General features: G+C 49.2%; 1 protein-coding gene across 3 annotated transcripts in view; it reads left to right on the forward strand.

Moving 5' to 3' along the window:
* The window catches only part of LOC129710516 (CUE domain-containing protein 1-like), a 101919-nt gene that overhangs the window by 32781 nt on the left and 59138 nt on the right, over positions 1–10000 (forward strand). Inside the window, exon 1 of one of the 3 annotated variants that reach the window (XM_055657531.1) lies at positions 9215–9408. The exons of the other annotated variants lie outside the window; for them this stretch is intronic. The gene's annotated coding sequence lies outside the window, so the exon portion shown is untranslated. Of the gene's footprint in view, positions 1–9214; positions 9409–10000 lie in introns of those variants that run through there. 3 annotated transcript variants of the gene reach the window in all.

Consider the following 10000-nt stretch of genomic DNA (forward strand, 5'->3'; position numbering starts at 1 on the left):
TAATTCTTGATTAGGAAGGGATCTGATAGAGGTAAGAAATTGGGGTCGGAGGAAAGATCAGCCCACTGATTGAGGGCAGAATAAGATTTGATGTGCTGAAGTAGTTGAGGCCCTTCTTTGATGGACGTGTGGGGTCTAATGGAGAATAAAATTAATATATAATTCCCTTCTGAACTTAAGCCACATTGTTCCATGAACTCTTTCCATTTAGTTTCTTGTCACATGTACCAAGGTGGGATGCCTGATAACAGCTGGGAAGAAACACGCTGGTTTGCAATTGGAATGCCCATGTTAATGTCTCTCTGACTGCTGAGCCAATTCTGTCAGCAGTCCCGGCCTGTGGACTCTTTATTTCCAGTGATAAAAGACTAAGTTTCTTCCTAAGATCCTTCAACATATTCTGGGTGTGCCGTGATTTCTTCCTCTTGAAGGTTTGAGCCCCATTCAACTGCCAGAGTCTTTTTACTTTAGTTTAGTTTACTCGGCTTGTACTCGCTAGAATTCAGAAGATTGAGGGGGGATCTTATAGAAACTTACAAAATTCTTAAGGGGTTGGACAGGCTAGATGCAGGAAGATTGTTCCCGATGTTGGGGAAGTCCAGAACAAGGGGTCACAGTTTAAGGATAAGAGCGAAATCTTTTAGGACCGAGATGAGAAAAACATTTTTTACACAGAGAGTGGTGAATCTCTGAAATTCTCTGCCGCAGAAGGTAGTTGAGGCCAGTTCATTGGCTATATTTAAGAGGGAGTTAGATGTGGCCCTCGTGGCAAAAGAGATCAGGGGGTATGGATGATCAGCCATGATCATATTGAATGGCGGTGCAGGCTCGAAGGGCAGAATGGCCTCTACTCCTGCACCTATTTTCTATGTTTCCATGTTTAGAGATACAGCGTGGAAACAGGCCCTTCGGCCCATCGTGTCCGTACTGACCAGCGATCCCCGCACACTAACACCATCCTACACACTCGGGACAATTGACAATTTTTCAATCCAATTAACGTACAGACCTGCACGTCATTTGGAGTGTGGGAGGAAACCAGAGAAAACCCACGCGGGTCACGGAGAGAACGTGCAAACTCCATGCAGACAGCACCCATGGTCAGGATGGAACCTGGGTCTCTGGCGCTGCGAGGCAGCAACTCTACCGCTGCGCCACCGTGCCTCCCTGACGGAGTCAGCGGCCTTGTGCCTCCCTAGCCCCGTGGGCAGCTCGGTCTCTCCCTCACCTCCTCATTCGCGCCGTTCTCTCTCCCTTCTCTCCCCCGCCTCGTCTTCTCTCCCTCTGGCTCATGCTCGCTGGAGCGGAGAGGGGGATTGTGGTCCGACCAGACGGCTTTCAAACCTGCTGATGTTGAACTCCCGGGCCTATTACTGCAGGCACAACTGGCTGTAAAGTGTCAGGCCATAAGTCAGGGGCAGAATTAGGCCATTCAGCCCGTCGAATCTACTCTGCCATTCAATCATGGCTGATCTATCTTTCCCTCTAGATCCCATTTTCTTACCTTCTCCTCATAGCTTTTACTAAATCAAGAATTTATAAAGCTCTGCTTTAAAAATACCCAATGACTTGGCCTCCACACACTCTCTCTTTACTCTCAATTCCCATTCTCTATTCTCTCCCCTCTACCTTCCTCTCTCTCCTTTGCTTTCACCCGACTCCTCCCTCCCTCTGATGACCTTTTCTATCACTCTCTCTCTCCCTCCCTCTCCCCCTCCCCCTCCCCCTGTTTCCCCCTCCCCTCCCCTTCTCCTCCCCCTCCCCCGCCCTCTCCCCCTGCCTTCTCCCCTGCGCTTCCCCCTCCCCTTCTCCCCTCCCTCTCCCCCTCCCTCTCCCCCTGCCTCTCCCCCCTCCCTCCTTCTCTCTCCCTCCTTTTCTCTCTCTCCCTCCTCCCTCTCCCCCTCTCCCTCCCTCTCCCTCCCTCTCCCTCCCTCTCCCTCCCTCTCCTCCCGGTCTCTCCCCCTCCTCTCCTCTCGTCCTCCCTCTCGTCTTCTCTCCCTCTCGGTCCTCGCTCCCTCTCCCTCTCCTTCTCTCTCCCCCTCCCCCTTCCCCCTCCCCCTCCCCTCCCTCTCCCCCTCCCCCCTCCCCCTCCGCCTCCCTCCCTCTCCCCTCTCCCTCTCCCCTTCCGCCCCCGCTCCCTCCCCCCTCTCCCTCCCCTCTCCCTTCCCTCTTCTCTCTCTCATCTCTCCTCCTCCTCTCTCTCTCGACTTTTTTCATAACCATGGCAACCACATTAGCTTTGTCGAATTCTGAAACCCTCTTGAGAGCTGAACTTTTTGTGGCAGAGAGGCTGGTTTGATTGTGATTTGTTTGAATGGATCTGGGCTGTCTCTAATCCTCCCGTGGAGAGCTGCCCTTTCTGGGTGTACTCTGATTGCATTAATATTGAAGCGAGCTGGTGAAATTCCAGTCTGCCCCCTTCCCCTTCCCCCACTCCCCCCCCCCCCCCCCCTTTCCACCTACATCCCATCCTCTGGCTTCACATTTCATACCCCTTCTCTGCGTTATCTTATATTTTAGACGCCCAGAGTAGGGGAATCGAGGACCAGAAGACATATGTTCAAGGTGAAGGGGAAAAGATTTAATAGGAATCTGAGGGATAACATTTTCACACAAAGGGTGGTGGGTGTATGGGACAAGCTGTCGGAGGAGGTAGTTGAGGCTGGGACTATCCTATCATTTAAGAAACAGTTAGACAAGTACATGGATAGGACAGGTTTGGAGGGATATGGACCAAGCGCAGGCAGGTTTGTCTCATCCCCACCTCCCCGTACTACGATCATTGAAAAAGTTTCCCGACCCCCATTCAGTCTGAAGAAGGGTCCAGACCAGAAACGCCTCCCATCCTTTTTCTCCAGAGATGCAGCCTGACTGACCCACTGAGTAACTACAGCACTTTTGTGTCTTTTGTTTTTGGTAAACTAACAATTTTGTTTTGCCTGCTATCCAATCAACTCAGATACTTCTAATCATAAATACACTCAAGTCAAGCTCAAGTACAATAGGTGGAGCAAAGAGGAAGATACAGAGATCAGAATTGTAGCACACTATTCCCTTGGAGGATGGTAGGACTATGGAACGAGCTGCCAGAGGTTGTTGATTATGGCACGGTCAAGCAGTGGTAGAGTTGCTGCCTCACAGCACCAGAGACCCGGGTTCCATCCTGACCACGGGTGCTGTCTGTACGGAGTTTGTACGTTCTCCCCGTGACCTGCGTGGGTTTTCTCCAGGTGCTCCGGTTTACCCCCCACTCCAAAGACGTACAGGTTTGTAGATTAATTGGCTTCGGGAAAATTGTAAATTGTTCCCTCGTGTGTGTGTGTGTAGGATAGTGCTAGTGTACGGGGATCGCTGGTTGGCGCGGACTCGGTGGGCCGAATGGCCTGTTTTGGCACTGCATCACTAAACTAGTGATAGGTCTAGTCTAGTGACTAGGTCTAGCCTCACTCTGGTAGCTGTTGTGAGGTAAGACCGTGAATTAGTTTAGTTTGGAGATACAGCGCGAGTTACTGATTCCGACAACACTGTCACTCGCTTGCTGGTCGTCTGTGTTCAGTTCAGTTTAGTTTATTGTCACGTGTACCGAGGTACAGTGCAAAGTTTTTGCTGCGTGCTAGCCAGTCAGCAGAAAGACAATACATGATTACAATCGAGCCATCCCACTGTAAAGATACATGATAAGGGAATAACATTTAGTGGAAGGTAAAGCCAGTAAAGTCTGATCAAGTCCGAGGGTCACCAATGAGGCAGATAGTAGCTCTGGATCGCTCTCTGGATGTCGGTAGGATGGTTCAGTTGCTTGATAACAGTTTGCAAGAAACTGTCCCTGAATGCAGAGGTGTGCGTTTTCACACTTCTCTACCTCTTGCCTGATGGGAGAGGGGAGAAGGAGTGAGACTGGTCCTTGATTTATGCTGCTGGCCTTGCCGAGGCAGTGTGAGCTGTGGATGGAGCCAATGGAAGGGAGGTTGGTTGGTGTGATAGTCTGGGCAGTGTCATTATGAGAGAGATGATGCCAACAGTTGGCAGGGCTGGTATAGTGTGGCAGTGGGTGAAGTGACAACAAGGACACAGATGGGTATAGGAGACCACAGACACGGCATAGTGTGCAAATGGATGGTTGGAAACTTCAAACTGGCTACAGCTGGTAAAGTTGGCATCCATTCAAACTGCATCCTATTGGGAACGCAAGCAGAGCCAACTTAATTATTTTAGCAGTGAGCTACAGAGAGAGTTAGATAGAGCTCTAGGGACTAGTGGAATCAAGGGATATGGGGAGAAGGCAGGCACGGGTTATTGATTGGGGATGATCAGCCATGATCACAATGAATGGCGGTGCTAGCTCGAAGGGCCGAATGGCCTCCTCCTGCACCTATTTTCTATGTTTCTTAATGGAGATTTGTTTAGTTTAGATATGCAGCTCGGAAAAGGCCCTTCGGCCCACCAAGTTCGTGCCGACCAGAGATCCACGCACACTAACACTATCCTACACACACTAGGACATTTACATTTCTGCCGAGCCAATTAGCCTACAAACCTGTACGTCTTTGGAGTGTGGGAGGAAACCGGAGATCCCGGAGAAAACCCATGCAGGTCACGGGGAGAACGTGCAAACTCCGTACGGACAGCACCCGTAGTCAGGATGGAACCCGGGTCTCTGGTGCTGTGAGATAGCAACTCTACCGCTGCGCCACCATTCACTAAATGGTCTCCCATCCATGCTGATACCCAACCAATTGTTCATTATTTTATATTGTCATAAAATTACGAGAGGCATAGAAAGGGTAGACAGTCAGAACCTTTTCCCGAGGGGTGGACAAATCACATACCGGGAATAGATCGGGTAGATGCATAGAGTCTCTTGACCAGAGTAGGAACCAGAGGACATAGGTTTAAGGCGAGGGGAGAAAGATTTACCGGTAATCGAAACCTGAAGGGTAACTTTTTCACACAAAGGGCGGTGGGTGTATGGAACAAGCTGCCAGGTGAGGTAGTTGAGGCACGGACTATCCCAACATTGAAGAGAATTTTGGACAGGTACATGGATTGGACACGTTTAGAGGGATAAGAGGCAAACACAGGCAGGTGGGTCATGTAGATGCGACATGTTGGTCGGTGTGGGCCGATGTGCCTGTTTCCTTGATGTATAACTCTAGAGGGCATAGCTTTAAGGTGAGAGGGGCAAAGTTAATAGGAGATGTGTGGGCCACGTTGATTTACACAGAGGGTCGTGGTGGGCTGAAATGCGCTGCCAGGGGTGGTGGTGGAGGCAGATACAACAGTGGCGTTTAAGAGACTTTTAGACAGGATGTGCAGAGGGTGGGTGGGGGGGGGGGGGGGGGTGTGGATTATGTGCAGTATTACCACTACCGTATCTGCCTCCCTAGCAGTGTGTTCCAGGCACTCACTGTGTAATAAAATTTCCCACACATCTCCTTTAAACTTTCTCCCCCTCTCACCTTAACATAGTTGAATGTCTTTTCATCTTGCTCCTCTTTGCTATTGACAGTGACTGCTGGGTCAGCTGCTACTTGTGAACTAACGCGACTTTATAATTGGTATCTTATCTCATCTTACCCAGTGTTTTAAAAACTGCACTTAACGCTAAGAAAATGCTCTCAAATTCTAAAAAGTCACAACAGCCAAAGTAGCATAAACTTGGAGTTGAGAGCAATCATGATGACAGATCCCTACTGAGAATGTCCTACTATATGCTTATATTTTAGGTAATTAATTCACATTTAGACAATAGACAACAGGTGCAGGAGTAGGCCATTCGGCCCTTCGAGCCAGCACCGCCATTCAATGTGATCATGGCTGATCATCCCCAATCAGTACCCGTTCCTGCCTTCTCCTCATATCCCCTGACTCCGCTATTTTTAAGAGCCCTATCTAGCTCTCTCTTGAAAGCATCCAGAGAACCGGCCTCCACCGCCCTCTGAGGTAGATAATTCCACAGACTCACCACTTTAGACTGAACCGGGCCCTTCGGCACATTGAGTCCGCGACGATCGGCGATCCCAACGGAACATTGGCACCATCCTACACAGTAGGGACCACGGATGATTTGTTTTATCGAAGCCAATTAGGCGACAAACCTGCACATCTTTGTCGTAGGCGAGGCAACCAGCGCATGTATTTCAGAATTAGGCCATTCGGCCCATCAAGTCTACTCCGTCATTCAATCATGGCTGATTATCTCCCTCCTAACCCCATTCCCCTGCCTTCTCTCCATTACCTGACGCCTGTATTAATCAAGCCCGGAGCACCCGGAGAAAACCCATGTGCTCATGGGTGGTACGTACAGACAGCATCCGTAGTCAGGACGAACCCGGGTCTCTGGCGCGGTGAGGCAGTGACTCTACTGCTGCGGTAATTGCGCTGTCCTGACGCAAAGGATTCACCAGGACGTTGCCCGGACGTGAAGTGTTTTGTTACAGAGACAGAATGGATAGAGTCATTTCTGTCATCGTGCCCCTTTGCAAAGTAGATCTTAACATGTTAGTTGTCCTTTTATTTCTCTGCAACCTAACACAGCACCAGCTAAGCAGGTTTGGTTGCAGTCCTCAGGTCAAAATAGGGCACTGCACAGTGGCGCAGCAGTGGAGATGCTGCCTCACACCGTGGGAGACCTGGGTTCAATCCTGACCTCGGCTGCTGTCCGTGTGGAGTTCTGTCCGTCTGTCTAGTCCCAAAGTCCCGTGATTTGTAAGTTAACCGGGCTCTGTAAATTGACTCCGGTGTGTACTGACTGAGTGAATGAGGAAGTGGGATAACATGGAACTCTATAGGGCCGCACAATAGTGCAACGGTAGTCTGAATAACCTTTTACACCAATCATGGTGGCACAGCGGTAGAGTTGCTGCCTTTCAGCGCCAGGGACCCGGGTTCGATCCTGACTATGGGTGCTGCCTGTACAGAGTTTATACGTTCCCCCCGTGGCCACGTGGATCATCTTTGTGCTCCGATTCCTCCCACACTCCAAAGACGTGCAGGTTTGTAGGTTAATTGGCTTCGATAAAAATCGTAAGTTGTCCCTAGTGTGTAGGACGGTGCTAGTGTACGGGTAGATCGCTGGTCGACGCGGACTTGGTGGGCTGAATGGCCTGACTCCGCACTGTGTCACTGTGTGTCACATACATGTCACTGTATGTCATGTTGTCACTTGCGGGCGGAGCACCAAGACAAATTCCTTGTATGTGAATATACTTGGCCAATAAATGTATTCATTCATTCAAGTCTAATAGTCCAAAGATTGCAACCTTCACGTGGTCCGCCCGCCCTGTTTCGATGAATGCAATCAACCTGGCGTGCACAATCAAATAGAACATGTTGTCCTACAACTTTAGGCTGTGAACGTCATACGCAAGAAGAAGAAGAATCTAGTGTGAACGTGTGATCGATGGTCTGTATGGACTCAGTGGGCCGAAAGGCTTGTTTGCATCCATATCATTTAATCGATCAATCAATTGCTCAGCTGGCTGTTGGACAGTAAATAACAGATTCTGGATCAAAACGAACATCAAGTCCTTGGCCTCCACAGAGGGCAGTGGAGGCCAAATCACTGGATGGATTTAAGAGAGAGTTAGATAGAGCTCTAGGGGCCAGTGGAGTCGAGGGATATGGGGAGAAGGCAGGCACGGGTTATTGATAGGGGACGATCAGCCGTGATCACAATGAATGGCGGGTGGCTCGAACGGCCGATTGGCCTCCTCCTGCACCTGTTTTCTACATCTATGTCCATGTCTATGTTTATGGACTGAATGTTTCACCTGAAATGGAGATGATTTAATGTAGAAATCCTGCAGAGCTTCACGCAGTGTGGTTAAAGCGACTATCATCAAACTGCTCCTGATCTTGTACACCGAGGGTTACTTGAAGTTAGAGAGATCAAAAATTAAACCACAAAACACAAAAGCGCGAAATCATTCTCCCTCCATCCCTCCCCCACCCAAGTCATTACCAGCTTCAAAGTCGTCTTGTTAAGTCTCATTGTCCGTAACTCATTCTCACCCAGCTCACAGCTGACAACGGCCGGTTTCTTTTATCATCGTTACATATCTTTCATTCATTTGTTCTATATCTCTCCACATCACCCTCTTTGTCTCTCGTTTCCCTTTCCCCCGACTCTCAGTCTGAAGAAGGGTCTCCACACGCTATGTGTAGGAAGGAACTGCATTTGCTGGGTTACACCAAAGATAGACACAACATGCTGGAGTTACTCAGGGGGGACAAGGCAGCGTCTATAGATAGAAGGAATTGAGTGACGTTTCGGGCCGAGACCCTTCTTCAGACTAGACCTGAAATGTCACCCCGCTGTGTTTTTTGTGTCTATCTTGAGTTTAAACCAGCAACTGCAGTTTCTTCCCAGACACTTTGTACCTCGGTCCAATTGTGGTTGATAATTCTGCTCCTGCTTGTTTTTTTTAATTCTAATTACTTCTGCACGTCTGTGCCAAGTTTCCAGGCCTCTGCAATACTTGCTCGACCTGCTCTGCTTAAGGGCAGGTCTAAAGATACTTGGCCTTTCCAACACTCACGGCCTTTACTGCTCTGCTCGAGATTCCCCGCCCTGGTTTAGTTTAGAGATACAGGCCCTTGGGCAAACTGAGTCCGCACACACCAATGTTTAAGAAGGAACTGCAGATGCTGGAAAATCGAAGGTAGACAAAAATGCTGGAGGGGGTGAAACGTTGCCTATTTCCTTCGCTCCATAGATGCTGCCCCACCGCACACAACAAAGATCCCTGCACATTAACACTATCCTGCACACACTAGGGACAAATTTACATTTATACCAAGCCAATTAACCTACAAACCTGTATGTTTTTGGAGTGTGGGAGGAAACCGAAGATCTCGGAGCAAATCGATCAGGTCACGGGGAGAACGTACAAACTCCGTTCAGACAGCACCCGTAGTCAGGATGGAACATGGGTCACTGGCTCTGTGAGGCAGCAACTCTACCGCTGCGCCACCGTGTCACACTTGTCTTAACACTTCGAAAAATTGAACGATTTGCAGCTCATAAGATCAGGGTGACACATTTATTGCAGCAGGCAAACTTCAGTAGCAAAATCCATGAAAGAAAAGAAATCTCATGTGTGTATGTGTTGCCAAGAGGTGTCTGGTTTCAGTGAATATTCCCTTGCAAGCAGGCTGAATACTGGCAACCAGTCAGTCGCCTGAAGCAGACACAGTGCTGGAGTAACTCATCGATCGGGTCAGACAGAATCTCTGGGGAACAGTGTCACAGTGGCGCAGCGGTGGGGCTCCTGCCTCACAGCGCCAGAGACCCGGGTTCGATCCTGACTACGGGTGCTGTCTGAACGGAGTTTGCACGTTCTCCCTGTGACTGCGTGGGTTTTCCCCGGGTGCTCCGGTTTCCTCCCACACTCCAAAGACGTACAGGTTTGTATTTTAATTGACTTCTGTATATTATCCCTGGTGCGCTAGTATATACAACTAGTGTACGGGTGGCATGGACCCGGTGGGCTGAAGGGCCTGTTTCCACCCTCTATCATTAAACTAAAACATGTATAGGTGACGATCCAGGTCAGGATCAGTAGCAATTTGCTACTGTTTTGTTGTCATTAGTTTAGTTTTGTTCGTTATTGTCTTGTGTACCAAGGTACAGTGAAAACCTTTGTTGTTGAGGGCTATCCATGTCAGCGAAAAGTCTATATATAATTACAATCAATCCGTCCACAGTGTACAGATACAGGATAAGGAGATAATGTTTAGTGCTGGAGATAAAGTCCAGTAAAGTCCAATTAAAGATAGCCCGAGGGTCTCCAATGAGGTAGAGGAGAGGTCAGGAGGATAGGGTGGTTCAGTTGCCTGATAACAGCTGGGAAGAAACTGTCCCTGAATCTGGAGGTGTGCGTTTTCAACCTTGCCTTAATTGCTGGTCTGATTAGCATTGGACTGTGTGGGGCTGGTGTTGGCTTCAATGCTTTAAGCCCTTTGACGAGGAAATACTCAATCGGGAAACTGCGATCAG

The sequence above is a fragment of the Leucoraja erinacea genome, chromosome 28 (assembly GCF_028641065.1).
Source record: "Leucoraja erinacea ecotype New England chromosome 28, Leri_hhj_1, whole genome shotgun sequence".
In the NCBI taxonomy this organism is placed as follows: Eukaryota; Metazoa; Chordata; class Chondrichthyes; order Rajiformes; family Rajidae; genus Leucoraja; species Leucoraja erinaceus.